The 16,007-nt window shown below is 53.9% G+C and overlaps 1 long non-coding RNA gene across 1 annotated transcript; it reads right to left on the bottom strand.

The window, feature by feature from the left end:
* Positions 1 to 5,867: 5,867 nt before the first annotated feature.
* LOC119872684 lies at positions 5,868 to 10,796 on the bottom strand. The gene is made up of 3 exons (XR_005361681.1): positions 10,448 to 10,796; positions 9,667 to 9,901; positions 5,868 to 6,093 (listed from the first exon to the last, which is right to left on the bottom strand). It is a non-coding gene; the product is annotated as an uncharacterized LOC119872684 (long non-coding RNA).
* Between the last annotated feature and the right edge of the window lie 5,211 nt (positions 10,797 to 16,007).

Raw genomic sequence — 16,007 nt, 5'->3', positions numbered from 1 at the left:
GTAGTTGAGCTGTAGGTAATGGGATTCCAAATAGTGGAGTGCTTAGTGCAGGAGACTCACACAGAGTGAAAGCTGCTGTGGAAAGTAGGGACATCTAAGCCATGTTACTTATTATGCTGGCTGCAGGGACAGAGGAGGGGAAGTTCACATACAGCAGTTGGACATTATAAGGAACTGGGAATCTGTCATATTTTGGCATCAATTCAGAAGGGGGTACTTCTAGATACATGTACTACCAGGACATTTTTCTCTGGATAATAGATTATTGTCATGGGCTGGGCTAATGTGCTTGTATTAATGCTTTCAGACCATGTTCATTAACACAGTTAAAAAAAATCACTATCATTATAACAAATCTTGATTTTGCAGTGAAAATCTGGGCTGCCCATACTTTAAGGAAAGAAGAAAACTCAGACCTAGGAAGGAAAACACTCTAGCACACACCTCCTCCTCCTGGCTGTTGGGAAAGCACCTGGGGCACAGAAGACAGGCACCCCAGAAGTGTGCGCATGCACACATACGTGCACACATACATGCACACACACACACACACACAGACACGCAAGCACCGTCTTGTCCTGCTTCGACAGTGTACAGACCAAGCCCTCTCCTGTCTCTACATGCCAATCTGGTCCAGAACAGTGCTACTTTCTCTCAAGTGCCTGAAGCCCTAAGACGCTAATTGAACCGAACTTTTTTTTTTTAAAGATTTTATTTATTTATTCATGAGAGACACTCAGAGAGAGGCAGAGACATAGGCAGAGGGAGAAGCGGGCTCCATGCAGGGAGCTCAATGAGGGACTTGATCCTGGGACTCCAGGATCGTGTCCTGAGTCAAAGGCAGATGCTCAACAGCTGAGCCACCCAGGCATCCAGAACCCAAATGTTTTAATTAAACCTCAAGACTTGAACTGTATGAAGGACTGGTGGGTCCCTCGGGTCGGCAGCGACGTGGGAGGAGACTCAGCTCTGGGTGGCACAGTTGTCTCGTGGTGCCAAAAGGCACTGCCTCTGGGAGCCCATTTACTTGTGGCAACTTTCTCTGGCCCTGGTTCTTATTCACTTCACATACTTCATGCCCTCACTGCCTGAGTCCCTCACCTTGATGCAGAGGGAAGTAGCAATTAGATGGGAGTCACGAGAGGCTTTTCAATATTGGGGAGGCCAGAATTTGGGGAACCTCCACCAAACTGGCCATTTACTCCCACAGTCATGCCATTCATTAGTTAGGCGCTGGCTTCTTCCCTATTCTGCAGAACCTGAAAGGTCAGACACGTGGGGTTTTGTGGAGCAAGAGTGACATCCCAGTGTCCAGCATGCTTTGCATGGATCGGTAGTGTGCTTCCTGCAACTCTGCAGAACCAGAGTCAAACACCACCTCAAACAGCTCAGCTTATAGTGACTGGTGTAGCTTTACTTCCCAGATGAAGTTGCTCTGAGCACTGTGGGACTGTTGGCCAAGTTCGTGAGGACCATTCTTTATTAGTAGAATAGAATAGAATGAAAATAGGTGACATAGGGCGCCCAGGTGGCTCAGTCAGTTTAGTATCTGCCTTTAGCTCAGGTCATGATCCCAGGGTCCTGGGATCAAGCCCCATGTCAGGCTCCCTGCTCAGTGGGGAGTCTGCTTCTCCCTCTCCCCCCTCCACGCTCATGCCCTCTTATGTGTACGCACTCTCGCTCTCTCCGTCAAATAAATAAATAAAATCTTTAAAAAAAGAGAAATAAGAGAAAAAGGAAAAGCTGAATCAGTTGTGCCCTCTATACATTCTTTATAAAAAAGATACATGACATATACCTGGTGATATAACATCTATGCAATACCAGCAGAGCAGAATACATGCCCAGTTCTGGAAGACATTTATCTAGAAGACAAGGTAACTCCTTCAGTTCAACAGCATTTTTTCAAAGCATTTTTTTTTTTGGGGTAATCTCTAAAGCCCAACGTGGGTCCTGAACTCAACACCCCAAGATCAAGTATTTTGTATTTTACCAACGGAACCCTCCAGGTGCTTCATTTTCTGTGTTTTAATTACTCGTTTATCCATTATTCATTCCACAGAGAATTCGTGCAACAGTTACTATGTGCCACGGATTATGCCAGACTCTGGAGGGATGAAGCTCACGGAGCTCTGTTTCCTCTGACTATAGAAACGGCTCCATTAGCAATACTCCCTATAATTATTCAGAAGTATGAACTACAGACTATGTAAGGCAAACATATAGACTGAGTTGAATGTCGTAATCAAATGTAACCTAAACAGGTTTATCTAGTTCATTAAATTCTCTGCGTTCATTCCTTCAATAGATATTGGCTGAGCACCTATATGAACTGTGCTAGTCATTAAGGGAACACAGATGATCAAAACACTGCTCTGTTTCAAAGAGCTGAGAACCTCACGGGAGAAGTAGACTCAGAAGCAGACAACCCGACTCACCACAGTGCCGGTGCCGGAGGCGGGCGGCCTGCACTTGCCTTCTGGCTGGGACAACTGTCTTCCCATCCTAACAGTGAAAATGCTTTCCTAGCTTCCCTTGTAACTGCGGAAAGAGCATGGTACCAAATCCTCTGTGAACTTACCAGAAGGATTCTGGCAAAGATTTTCACTTGAAAAGAGAGATTCCCAGAGAGGAATTCCCGACCTTGCATCTCCCTCTGTTGTGAAGGAATTGTGCCTACCTCCCCTTGTGTTGAGGTCCTCATGCCCAGCACCTCGGAATGTGACCACATTTGGAGACGGCATCTTTAGAGAGGTAATTAAATTACAGCGTTAGAGCCAAGACAATTGCAACGTGCTAACTTAGAACCCTGATATCACTGAACCAGCTCTGGAACCATCCGCTTCTGGGCTTCCGGTGAAGAGACAGTAAGTCCCTGTTGTTGAAGCTGCTTCAGATGTGCGAGTCCTGGTGTCACCCAGACCACAGCATCCTAATTGATACATGCAAGGCCAGAGGCCTTGTACAGAGATACACATCGCAGGGACATCCAGAAGAAGCGTCAAGGTGGCGACTCAGCCTGGGTCTTGAAAGATACTCAGAATGTAATCAAGGAAGTGCCTAGACAAAGGGCATTTCAGAAAGGCAGGATCACACAGGGAGCAAAGCCACCAGCTTTGTGGGAGAAACTTAGTAGCTACAAGCCTTTGTTTGGTGTTGTAGGAGTCCCAGCATGGAGCCGGAGGGGTGGGGAGTGAGGCCTTGAGATCCTCGCAGAGCTGAGGCAGGTTGCTGCTGCGGTGGGTCGTGTTTTCTCCGGGGAGTGTGTGTTCCCTAGGGCCAGGGAGCCGCACCACTCCTTCTGTTGGTCGGGTGCCGAATGCTGTGAGCAGAGGCAGGGATCCCAATAGGGAGTTTCATGAGAGAGTTCAGGAGAGAGAGGAGGGAGCAGAATTCAGGTGGAATAGAGATGGCTGGGGGGGTGGTGTGGGGGGAAGACTGGTAGCAGAAAGTTCTGGAGACACACTTGGATGGTGTTGCATACAACCTTATTGGGGGTACAACAATTAGGCATAAATGGCAAGTGACTATGCTTTATAATGTAGCTGAGAACAGAAAGTGAACCTTATCCCAAATGCCAAAACTTTGTCTATTTGTATCACTTTTTATGAAAAATTTAAAAAGATACTACCTACTTCCCTGTCTTTTTCAGCAGAGTCGACGAACTAGATGTCACCCAGCCTTTTCTCGATGACTCATGGTTGTCACCACAAAACAAGCATCATGGTGCAGAGGGGAGGATGTGCTATACATCGTCAGATCTGCCTTTATTCCTGGCCCCATGCTTGCTGATCTGTGTGGTCAGGGAAAAGGTCACGAAAGCTTCTCTGAGTATTTCTCTTTTCCTTGGCTGCCTACTTCACAGGCTTACTGCGGGATAACTCAGAGAATCAGTGTGGAAGGGCTCTATGAACCAGCAGAGACAGAGGTGTTAGGGTCCTTTCTCTAGAGCCAAGTGGCACAGGACATGAGGCTGGGCCCACTGTTAAGTCTTACTCTCTTTGGCTGTTGGGTCATTGGCTGTCTTTTCCCTGTCCAGACTCCAGATACTTCCCTTGGTGGAAGGCCTTTTACCCATGCCCCACCTTGACCTCTGAGGGCCATGGGCTGGGAAGCCAGAGGTCAGTCTCTGAATATGTTGTCAGGTGTAACCCAGTGAGGCTCTGTGTGGGGGCCTGGTTCAAGAGATTTGCATCAGCTTGGACACTTACAGGACTTTTTCACTTCTGGATTCAGTACTATGTTCCAAAGAACCAAGGATGCTGCAGCCATACCTCCAGTGTGTTTGGATGGCCAAACAAGGCGTCCAGTGTCCACCCCTCCTACTCCATTCTTTTCATGAGGCCAGGCACAGATTCGTTCTTACTCCTGATGCACACACCAGGACAGAAAGAGGTCCAAATCCTTGATTGCAGCTGTTCCACAGAGCTGTTCCTTGGATACCCCCCTTGAAGGATGGAGGGTGGGCAGCCCTAGTGGCACAGCGGTTTGGCCCCGCCTGCAGCCTGGGGACCTGGGATCAAATCCCATGTCAGGCTCCCTGAATGGAGCCTGCTTTTCTCTCTGCCTCTCAGTCTCTTATTTATTTATAAAATAAATAAATCTTTAAAAAAATTTTGTTTGAAGGATGGAAGGTCCTTGACTTCCTCGTTCCCTCTCTTGCCTCCTAAGGGGTCCTTGATCAGTATGTTCAGGGGCTTCCAGCCTCTCACACTGACTGTGGGGACTTGGCATATACTGCCCAGTCACAGGACATGGGCACTTTGCTGAAATGGTAGAGAATTCAACAAGTAGATGTACAGCCTGCTGCTGGACACCTGGGCTTCTGTCAGAGTGCTCAGCTCAGGTGTACTCAGTCTTCTCACCTAGAGTGTGAGGCCAACGCTTTGATGCAAGGAGCCACTGTCATAAAGGCCTCTAAAGCACTGAGCATGGACCCTGGTACGAAGTCAGCCCATTAAACAGAAGGTGGTGATGCTGGTTGGAAAAGCCGGTTCTGGGGAGTGGACACAGTCTGAGCTCCTTAGGGCAGAAGCACAGGAGCTGTTAGGACACAGAGATGGGGTGTTCAGAGAGGACGGCTAGGAGTCTGCATCGAGCAGGTTCTAGACCACAGGCTGGATTTTGAATGATCCAGTGATGGTAACTCCTGTGATCTGGGAAGGTTACATGTGGGGTGCAGAGAAGTAGGGTGACACCTGGGAGGCTGTGCTGTTTGGGGGCCGCAGCCAAGTCTGAAGCTTTAACTTTCATATCAAGGAGCTTTCTGTGGCCGTGTTGGTCCCAGGTCTCCTCCCCAACATTGCTCCTACGGGGTCCTCATCTGTTTACCTTGTGCACCAGGTTAAAGTTGGCCAAAGATTCTCTGATACACCTCCTGCAGAGGTGGGATCTATTTCCCTTCGCCTGAATCTTGGCTGGCTTTGACTTCTGTGACCAATAAAGGACAGCAGAAGTGACTTGGAGTGAGTCCTGGTTTAGCCTTCAAGAGGACCTCCAGCTCCCATGGTTTTCTTCTGTAGCCTGGAGCCACCTCTTCCCAGAAAAAGCACATACAAAGACCCCAGACTGCATGGGCAGGAGAAGGCACCCAGCCTTTGCACCATCCCAGGCAAGATGCCACACATGAGAAAAGTCATCTTGGACTGCCAGGCCAGGCTGAGCCAACACCTGAGATTGCCGGGTAACTCCAGTCTGAGCAATGGGTTGCAAAAGAATGGCCCCGCTGTGTCCTGTCCAAACTCCTGACCCACAAAATCATGAGATATAATAAAATAGCTCTTGTTTTAGGCCAGACATTTTTGTCTTAAATGTTGGGCTGGTTTACAGCAATAGAAAACAGAACAGATAAGGACAAAATGAGGTTTATTTGCAATGTTTTGAATGGGAACAAGGAATTTCAGGGATCAGAAGGGCTTCCCATGATGTCTCCATCAAAATATTCCTAGAGGTGGGGGATCCCTGGGTGGCTCAGTGGTTTGGCGCCTGCCTTTGGCCCAGGGCGCGATCCTGGAGTCTTGGGATTGAGTCCCGCGTCGGGCTCCTGGCATGAAGCCTGCTTCTCCCTCTGCCTGTGTCTCTGCCTCTCTATGTCTATCATGAATAAATAAAATTAAAAAAAAATCTTAAAAAAATATTCCTAGAGGTAATGATTCGAATACAGAATACAGTCAACCTAGGCAGCCCAGGTGGCTCAGCAGTTCAGCGCTGCCTTCAGCCCAGGGTGTGATCCTGGAGACCTGGGATCGAGTCCCATGTCAGGCCCCCTGCATGGAGCCTGCTTCTCCTTCTGTGTCTCTGCCTCTCTCTTTGTGTCTCTCATGAATAAATAAGTAAAATCTTAAAAAAACACACACACACACATAGTCAACCTCATCACTGTAGCTGACTCAGGACAGGAGCTCATTCACCTGACAAAGCTCACAGACCGACACATCTCAGGTCCACAAGGGTGGGCTCTACTAGTCAAATGATCTCTTGTGTAGATGGAAGAATTCAGGAAATATTCTGGAGAGGGAGACCCTCCCTTCTCCTCCTACTGAGTATTAGAAGAGGGCAGAAGTCTTCTGAGCAGAAAGAACTAGAAGCAGGATCACCAGACATTTTCCAGAACTCAGCCAGTTCTGTTTTCCTTAAATTGTAAGTGGACAAGTACAAACTCTGCCCTCGGAGGGTTAGCCATATACATAGCCTGGAATTGGCAGGCACTACCCTGTGGCACTCAGAACCCCAAATCCCAGAGGGCTGAATCCCGGAATCCCTTGCTCAGGTCATCCAGCATGATGGTGGTGGAGCTGGACTTGGGATCCTGGCTCTCTGGGGCTTTTTTCTGGGGGGATTTTTCTACTGTACCTATGATGTTTCCTTTACTCTTATGGCTGAGCACAGGAGCACGTTTATTTTTTTTTATTTTTTATTTTTTAAAAAGACTTTATTTATTTATTCACAAGAGACACAGAGAGGGGCAGAGACACAGGCAGAGGGAGAAGCAGGCTCCATGAAGGAAGCCCAACGCGGGACTCAATCCTGGGTCTCCAGGATCACACCCTGGGCTGAAGGTGCCACTAAACTGCTGAGCTACAAGGGCTGCCCAGGATCACGTTTAAAGAATAATTTATCTTGCAATTCTCCGGGACCCTGACACCCTGGGTGCAGCCTTCTGTTCTGAGTGGTTACCTTCCATCACTCTAAGAAGGTAAGAAGGGGTAGGCATTCGTTTGCTGCCTTTGACAAAGGTGAAAGCAGGCCTGGAGCAGTGGGCTTGTGTGGAGCTCATAGCTTAGCAAGAGGCATTCTGATGCAGTGGGGAGAATTTCAAAGGGTCAGGATTCAGTCCTCAACGGTTTACATTCTAGGTGGGGATGTGGCATCTGCTTCCTCCAAGTGGGTGGGGGAAGGCAGGAAGCCATGAGTAAGCAGGTCTGAGCCATAGGGCTGCTCCTGGAATGGAGGGGAGAGGGAAAGGGAGAGAGAGAGAGGTGCTAGTCATAGAAGGCCTCTTGGAGGAGGTGATAGGCCTGGATTGGGAAGGAGGAGTGAGAAAGAATATCTAGGAGCAAACGTTTTGTGCAAAGTTTCAGAAGCAGAGACAAGCAAGCTCATGTTTGAGGCCTGATAAGAAAATTGCCAGAGATAGAGCACAGGCCCTGGCAGAGGAAGCAGGAGAGGTGCCATCAAAGAAATGGAGGGAGGTCTGGACCAGGTGTCCCATCCCAAGGCCAAACCTTTCACTCTTTCTGTTCCATACACATTTCCAGCTTCCCTGTGCATCTCTCAGGCCTCTGAGGTAGTCACAGCAGCACAGCTAATACATGTTCTCTGATTCTGCTTGCGGTGTGCAGGGCACAGTGGAACCTCCCTGTGCATTTCTCATGTGACCAAGGGGAATCTGCACTTTATCCTAGGAGAGTGAAATGTGAGAGCATTGGGAGCAGGGTGACAGAGGCTTGGCACCTGGCCCCATGGAGCCCTGGTCCTTCAGGGTGTTGGGGAGGAGAAAGAGTTCAGGCTGCCGGGCCCCAGGCTGGGTCTGCTTTTATCTGCATGGGCTCCGGTTCCTGGTGTCATGGTGGAAGGGATTGCATGCAGGGTGCATAATTTGTGGGGCCCAGTGAGAAATGAAAATGTGGGGGCCTTGTTCAAGAAATATTAAGGAGGGCAGCCCGGGTGGCTCAGCGGTTTAGCGCCACCTTTGGCCCAGGGTGCAATCCTGGAGACCCAGGATGGAGTCCCACATGGGGCTCCCTGCATGGAGCCTGCTTCTCCCTCTGCCTGTGTCTCTGCTTCTCTCTCTCTCTCTGGGTCTCTCATGAATAAATAAATAAAATCTTAAAAAAAAAAAAAAGAAATATTAAGGTGTTCGGGACACCTGGGTGGTTCAGCAGTTGGGCGTCTGCCTTCAGCTCAGGGCCTGATCCCAGGTCCCGGATCGAGTCCCACATCAGGCTCCTTGTGGGGAGCCTGCTCCTCTCTTTGCTAATGTCTCTACCTCCCTGTCTCTCATGAATAAATAAATGAAACCTTTTTTTTTTTTTAAAGAAATATTAAGAAGTTCAAGACATGGATGGCAAGCACTTACTTCCCTGTAAGTGCAGGACCCAATGCCACAGTCCCTGTCCCTCTGAGACATAGGAAGTTCAGACCTGCATTTAGCCAGTACTCCTCTCCTCTGCTCAGGGAAATCGCTCAGCACCCTCCTTGGGGGATGGAGGAAGGACAGGGAATTGTCGCTGCCAGTTGGGAGCCCGGGGTAAATCTGTCCTTCGGGTGACCCATCCTCAAAGGACGTGGGAGGAAGCTGCCCCTCACCCCGTAAGTTCAGGCTGTGTGCAGCCAGGGTACCATGCTGTGTGGGCCATGTCCATACAGAAGGTATGAAAATGGTAAGCAATCTGGGAATTTCTGCCACTCTAGTGCTCTGTAAGTCTGTCCACTTAAGGCACCCCTGTGTGCCTAGCACTCTGCTCAATAGAAAGTCAACGCTCCTGGGCTCCAGGAAGTTTTGCACTCTGATTGAGGATAAAAGATTCCTAAACATTAAATAATTAGAAGACAATGCCAAATGATGCATAATTACACTGTCAATTAAATACGATTAAGTGCCAGAATATACGCCACAAATGTGACTTGCCGGTGCTGCCTGGAGAGAACCCCGGGCAGCTCTGGTGACAGAGCTGTGCTGGGCCTTGAAAAAAATCAGAGAAGTGGAGTGGGCTGGTCCCAGGTGGTATGGGAAGAGGGCGGGAAGGGAGAACAGGCCTGATGACTGCGTGAGCCTGGCAGGTGAACAGACAGGCTGAGCCAAGGGAGAATGGGTGCTGGGAGGGTGCCGTGTGGGAGACAGGGCGCAGGTGACTGCAGAGAGCCAGGTGCGTGAGCTTCACCTGGGCAGGTGCGGCATCACATCACCTGGGCAAGTCTTGATTTTCTCCAGAGATGGTGATCTCTGCTGTTTAAGGTTGTTCTAAGTGATGTGGAGAACAGAGGCAAAAGAAATGTAGATGAAATTAAATGTCCTTATAACCTGCAGCCCATTGGCAAATACTCAGGCGAGCAGAATAGGATGCTCCTCCAGGAACTCCCCACCTCAAAGTTAATGCCTTTCTGGAGGGAAAAACAACGTTAGCTTGACAATAGCCAGGCCTCTAGGATCCTGTGGGTCTTTACCATATGAAAGTCCTTTTGCGAACTTCCTTTGTCTCCACCTCCCCCGGTTCCAACATCTGTGGTCCCAGAGTGGCTCTTTCTGCCCATGGGTCTTGTCCTGAGCTTTAATAAAAACACCATTTTGCCCCCGAAAACATCTTCAGGATTCTTTCTTGCCCATTGGTGTGTGGATCCAAACTTCAAACCACATCACTGAGGATCGAACAGTCAACATAGAGCCTGGCACAGGGTAGAGCTAAAAACAAAAGGTTGACTGTCAGGACAGTTATTTTCACCCAGGTGCTTGGCAGAGTAGCATCAGAAGGTTGCCTGCATCACATCCTGTCTCCAGTCCACTAAAGCTTCGAGCCTCAGTCTCTTCATCTGTACCTAGAGATGATGGTGCCCCCGGCTTGGCAGGGGAGCGAGGGTGAAAGGACACACGGCCCACAAACACCGAGGATGGGCTGGTTCCTGGCGACCAGGAAATGTCAGGTGTTGGGGTGGCAAACCCTTTACACGCCCTGCAAGGGCTTCTGTCATTCCCACACTGTCATGGATGGAAGGAAGTCTCAGAGGTTGAGTGACCAGTCCCTGGCCCCCCGGGCAGTCACCACCTTGAGTCAGAGCTTCATCTCTTCCATGAAGAGAAAATACAATCAGTCCAGTCTGCCTTCCTGGGGCCCCAGGTGGACACGCAGCAGTCTGATTGCACAGCTCTGTGCTTCCAGGATCTTACCTGGTGCGGTGGGACCTGCCCTGCGGTGACTCCCTCCAGGGCAACTGCCTGTGTCTTACTTACCCGTGGGGGAAGCAGTGCCCGACTTCAACCAGCTTCCAGAAGGTGCTGTCACCTGAAATGAAGGTGCCTGGTGTTGCAGCCCCGGAGCAGGACAGGGCTTCGCGTGAACCTGTATCCCAGTGTCAGAGGAGAGTCAGAGACGACTCCACTCCTGGGACCTGGGTCTGGGCGGGGAGGAGGAGGGCAGGGCTGTTGGCACAGAACAGTAAGGTGGGAGAAGCTGACCGGTTGGGTGGAGAGGAAAGTGGGGGGCGGGGAGACACAAAGGTCAGGTTGAGGCAGGTGGTGATGGAGAGACAAGGGCCATTCACTTAGGATTCTGGGCTGTGAAAACCCGCTGATGGCTCCCTACCCCGAGCCTGAGGACTGGCTGGTGACTTGGCCTCAAGGACCCTGCCCTGGAACTGCCCCTACAGGAGAGGCCTGAGACACACCCAGGAAACCACAGTGCTTAGAACACGTGTACAGTCACCTGTCAACGCCCAGAAAAGGAAAGGGAGTCTGGTCACTGTGAGGATGAGGAGCTCTGGCCGGGAGGTGGGGAGGGTCAGTCTAGGAGTCCTTCCTGGAGAAAGAGGCGCAGGAGGAGGAGGAGGAAGGGGAGGAGGATGCTCAGCTTTGGCCAGGAGGGAACAGTGGGCTGCAAAGGAGGAGGAGGGAATCAGGGGGTGATCATCTTTGAGGAAAGATGAGGCTTCCTGCCTGTGGCTGGGGTGCTGGGCATGATCCCCTAGCCCAACTGCAGGAGTTGGGGGGAAGGGACCATCACAGCTGTCCTGAGGGGGCCCAGAACAAGATCTCCAGGGAAACAGGACGAGAATAACCATTGTAATGCACCCTTCCAGCTCAGCTGCCTTCTCTCCCTGCGGGGGCTTTGCTTTCTGCCTGGAGGACACCCCGCGCTCCCACTGCCTCCGTCCTCCCTTCCCCGACTCTCCACCTGGCAGACTGTTGGGGAGGAGGGTTGGTCACCTCCCAGTGGGGGGGGGGGGGCAGGGGGGACGCCAGCTTGCCAGCTGTCTGCGCCTTCCCCTTAGCCCATCACGATCCCTTCCTCCCATCTCTTCCTCTGGGGCAAGCAGCACCATCTCTGGGCTCCCACGCGCCCCAGCTCTGACCCTCTCCCCTGAGCCGACCGAGAGCCATGTCCACCTGGTGTCCGTGAAGTGAAGGCCTGGAGGAGGCCACCTCTCTCCCTCCTGGGCTGCTGGCCCTCGCCTGTCCCCGGGTATCTCCCAGGGTCCTCTCCAGCCTTGCACCTCCACCTCCCTGGTGCACCTCAGCCCCAACCTCTGCCCCAAACCCCTCTGCTCTGCCCTCAGGGGCAGACAGCAGCTCCCTGCCCTGACCAGGTGGCCTGTGAGTCCTGGGGGGCCGGGGCAGTTCTGCTTCTGGGATTTCCCCAGCCCACACCAGCAGGAAGTCTGCATGGACAGGGAAACCTGATTCTTGGCCTCAGGCCGGGGACTCAGCCAGACCAAAGTTCAGGCCAGGACCTGTTTCCCTGGTCAGCAGGGGACTCCCACGGACCTCTACTCTCAGGTCTGGGGGTGAGGCCTCAGAGGCCAGGGAGCAAGGTCGGGTGTAGGGCAGGAGCTAACATGAGGTGCAGGGGCTCTGGTGGGAGAGACCTCATGCTGACCCCGCCCCCCTGACCCTGCCCTCGGCTGACCAGTAGGGGGTGGGGGCTCTGTGGGCTGCCTCTGCCCTCCCATCAGGCTCCGGGTGCCAGGCGGGTGTGGCCAGGGCCCAGGGAGCTGATAAGGGGTGTGTGGCAGCCCCACCCTCCACCCTCCTGAGAACCCCCATGTGTCCCTAGAGCAGAGCGGGTAGGTGGGCATTCTGCATCGGGTCCCATCCTGAGACACCCCGGGATGAGGGGCAGAAAAGGAGGGTGACTGACTGGTAGCCGGCCTGAGCTCTGCTGCCTCAGTTTCCCCTCCCTGGGCCGTTGCTGTTGGAGAGGGACAAACCCTGGGGTGGGGGTGGGGCATGGTCTCCTTTCCCAGTGGCTCTGGTGGGGGGAGGGCGGCCAGTCACCCCCTCTCCTCCCTGCTTGTGCTCTGCCCTCACCCCACCTCCCTGCCCAGTTCGCGCTTCCAAATGAGCCCCCGGGGACCCGGAGCAGCAAACACAGAGGGACAGGCAGGGGCCAGCCCCAGGGAGGGAGGCAGACACGGTGACTGCGCACTGCACCTGCCCAGGCCGCCCTCGGGGCCTTCCTCCCGCCTCCCTGCAGACCCTGCAACCCAGGCTGGCCGCCCTCGGGGCTCTTCCCGGGGCCCAGGCCACAGAGACACCCCGGGACCCGGCAGCGAGGCTGGGAGGGGCCGCGCCCACGGGCGGGGCTGCAGGCAGGGCGCGGGGTCCGGGGCTCCCCGGAGCCACAGCCCCGGGCAGGGGCCGGGCCTGCGGGGGAGGCTGTGCCGGCAGCGCCCCCTGGTGGACGGAGCAGCAGCGGCAGCCGCCCGCAGCCAGGGGTCCCAGCCCCGCCTTCCTGCACCTCAGGGAGCAGGTGTTTCCTGGACACTTGGAGGGAGGACAGCACGGCCCGGCCCCGGGCCCGCCCGGGACAGCTCTATTGCGGCCACAGTCAGGCCTGAGAGAGGCTGTTCAGGATCCTGCTTACGTTCCGAGGTCTCAGGGCATATCACACACACCTGTCCCCTGGTTTTTCTCACCTGTCCAGCAAGTTATGGGACAGAGGCTGAGGCCCTTCTGGCTCTGGCATCCTGGAATCTAGGTCAGGATGGACCTGAACTGGCTCCCTGTTACCTCTCTGACCTCAGTCTCCTACCTGTCTTTCCTGGGCTCACATTTGCACCAGCCACAGGACCCCTTGCTCCTGGAACAAGCCAGGCAGGGTACCACCTGAAGGCCATGACAGGGGTTGTCACCTGTGCCTGGAAAGTGAATACTCCAGATGCCCAGGGCTACTCCTTACCTCTTTCCAGTCCATTCTAGAAGTCTACTTCCTGATGAAGCCTGTCCTGACCTCCAGGTGTAACCTGGAAACACACTCCCAGGTCCTGACCCCCCACCCTCTCATCCAGAGCCCTGCTCACCTCACTTACTGTGGTTACCGTGCACCGCCTTTCCCCTCCTAATACAGGGAGAGTTTGCTGGGTGCATTGGTGCATGTATGTAAGCGCCGGGAGCAGGGGCTGGTACAAAGTAGGAGCTCATAGTAGGCCTGCACACAGTAGGGCTGGCACATAGGAGGAGCTCGTGGCCTGTTTGTGGGAGGAATGCATCTACCATCAGGGAGGATCTGGGTTAGAGGCTGAAGGGTCCACCTAAACAGTTCACACTTACTGCATGGATATAGTTGTGCAGCTGTGACCACATAGGGATTCAGGAAAGGAGCCTGTGGCCCATGAACTGCCCTGTGGGGAGAGGGAGAAGGGATCAAGGGCTCCTGGGGAGAACCCAGCCCAGGTCGGCTGCTGTCACTCACCGAGTCCACACTGGCACCTGATTTCCCTGCATCAGTGATTCTCAGTGGGATCCATGGAGCATCTGCTGTGAGAGAAGCTCCTCAATATAGGGGTTGGGGGCAAAGATCAGATAAACATGGAAATGCTACAGAAAAGATCCCTTCTGAGATATTCACAGTCTATACTCTAGGGGGACCATCACTTTAATGCTATACTCTGCTTTTCACAGCTTGTATGACCAGGGGATTCATTTTCCTTCTTTTGTTTTTCAGCGAAAGGCCCTATGGAGCTCCTGCTAACTTAGCATCTGAATCACCCCCCAATCTGGGAAATGCCTACTTAGAAGATGAAACTGAACTCTGAGCCCGGTTCCCAGGACCGAAGGTCCCTTCCAGCCTGCAGTGGGTTCCAGAACTGGGCATGTTGGGCAGGAGGGAAGCTGGTGCTCACTGGGTTAGGGCAGGGGTGGTAGGAGCAGGAGGCCTTCTCTGGCAGGACATCTGGGAGCTGGGCTCGGGAAGGCCGAGGAGCAGAGCCCAGCAGGCAGGACCCCTGAGCCAGGCCTGGAGTCTAGAACACCTGACAGGGTAAGTCTGGGCAGAGCCTGAGGCCCTTCATCTCTGGTGATGCCTGTGGAGGAACCCCAGGGTGTTCCGGGTGCAAGTGAGTTTCTTACATCTAGCTGAGTGTCCAGAGGAGGATTGTCCCAATTCCACCCCAAAGCTTTTGGAAGCAGAATCGGCCTCACATCAGCACATGGGCATCAGCACCCACTGCCTGGAGGCCCATGTGGAGCCTGAGGACACAGGATGGAAAGTCTGTCCTTGGGCTCAGGAGCCTGGATTTCCTGGGGAGGCCCCTGACTTCACCCCCAGGAGGTTAGAGACCCACAGTCTGGGAGGAGGGAGGTCGTGGTCCTGCTGCTGGTGTACGTGTTCATGATGCTCACGGGGCCTCTGACCCGGATCTGCCCACATTCCTGGCTCCCAGGGGCCGTGTTCTCCTGGCCTGAACCTGGGTCAGCATGGCCTGGCTCTGTCTCCCTCCTGTGGGCTTTCCTGGGGCTCCCCTCTACCCTCTGGACTTGTTCTCAGGATGACAGACCAGGACCTGGCAGCTGCTGAGTCATGCTGTCACCCAGGTGTTCAGACACCTGTCCTCAGAGTCCATCCTCTTGGGGCTGGGCCCTGTGACCCGCAATCCCCATGCTTAGGAGGGCCATGCTTTGGCCCTGGATCAGGGAGCTGGACGGGGACCTCGAGGGAGTGGGCTGTCTCTCCTCTGTCCTGCTGGCTCCCCTCCCCCATGTGAGGTTCCCACCTCCCTGACCCCCTGGAGGCCTGTGAGGAGAGGCCTGGACCCAGCAAGGAGTCCTCGGGCTCCCTCCCTCCCCCATGCCTCCTACCAGGCTGTCACTCCTGGGGAACATTCATGTATAAGGAGCCTGTTTTCTCATTTGCAGTGAACTCAGGGCCCTTGCAGGGCATCTGCTGACACCCTTGGAGGTGCTCATGCAGACTCCGGAGCAGGAATCCCCCCGCCTCTGGAGCAGCCTCCTCTGGTCACAGCTGCCTGGGCCTCAGTCAGGAGCAGAGACAGGGCCACAGGCCTACTTGGCAGGACGTCTCCATGGCAGTTGGGTCGGCGGCCGCCAGGTGGCGCTGGTGCCCGGTGCTCAGGGCGGGAGTGGGGTGGGGTGGCAGAGAGGTGCGCAGGGAGGCCTGGGGTGCAGGTGCTGCTGGGGGAGCGGGGCCACGGAGACTCTCCCTTTCCTCCCACACCACCAGGGGGGCCCATCCGGTGGGGAGCGCCAGGGTAACTGGGGGGGGGGGGGGGTCGCAGGTGGCCAGGGGGCAGCAGTACAGACATAAAGGTGCAGCCAGGAGCCTGGGATGAGGAGCCCACTTGGAAGGGGACACTCTGGACTGGAAGGAGACAACCAGATAGAGACACTCTTAGAGGAGGGACCAAGATCTGGGGACCCTGAGGGCACCTCCTGCCTGGTCCCCACATGAGGACTCAGAGCCGTGACACTTCCTGACCTCCCCTGAGGGCTCTGTGACCGTGGGCAAGTCACCCAGTTTCCCTGTGCCTCCTGCTGGCTCCAGTGTGGTCACTGACGG

This window comes from Canis lupus, chromosome 7 (assembly GCF_011100685.1).
Source record: "Canis lupus familiaris isolate Mischka breed German Shepherd chromosome 7, alternate assembly UU_Cfam_GSD_1.0, whole genome shotgun sequence".
Classification (NCBI taxonomy): domain Eukaryota; kingdom Metazoa; phylum Chordata; class Mammalia; order Carnivora; family Canidae; genus Canis; species Canis lupus.
The sequence above is the reverse complement of the archived record's forward strand: the minus strand, read 5'-3'. Positions and strand labels throughout refer to the sequence as shown.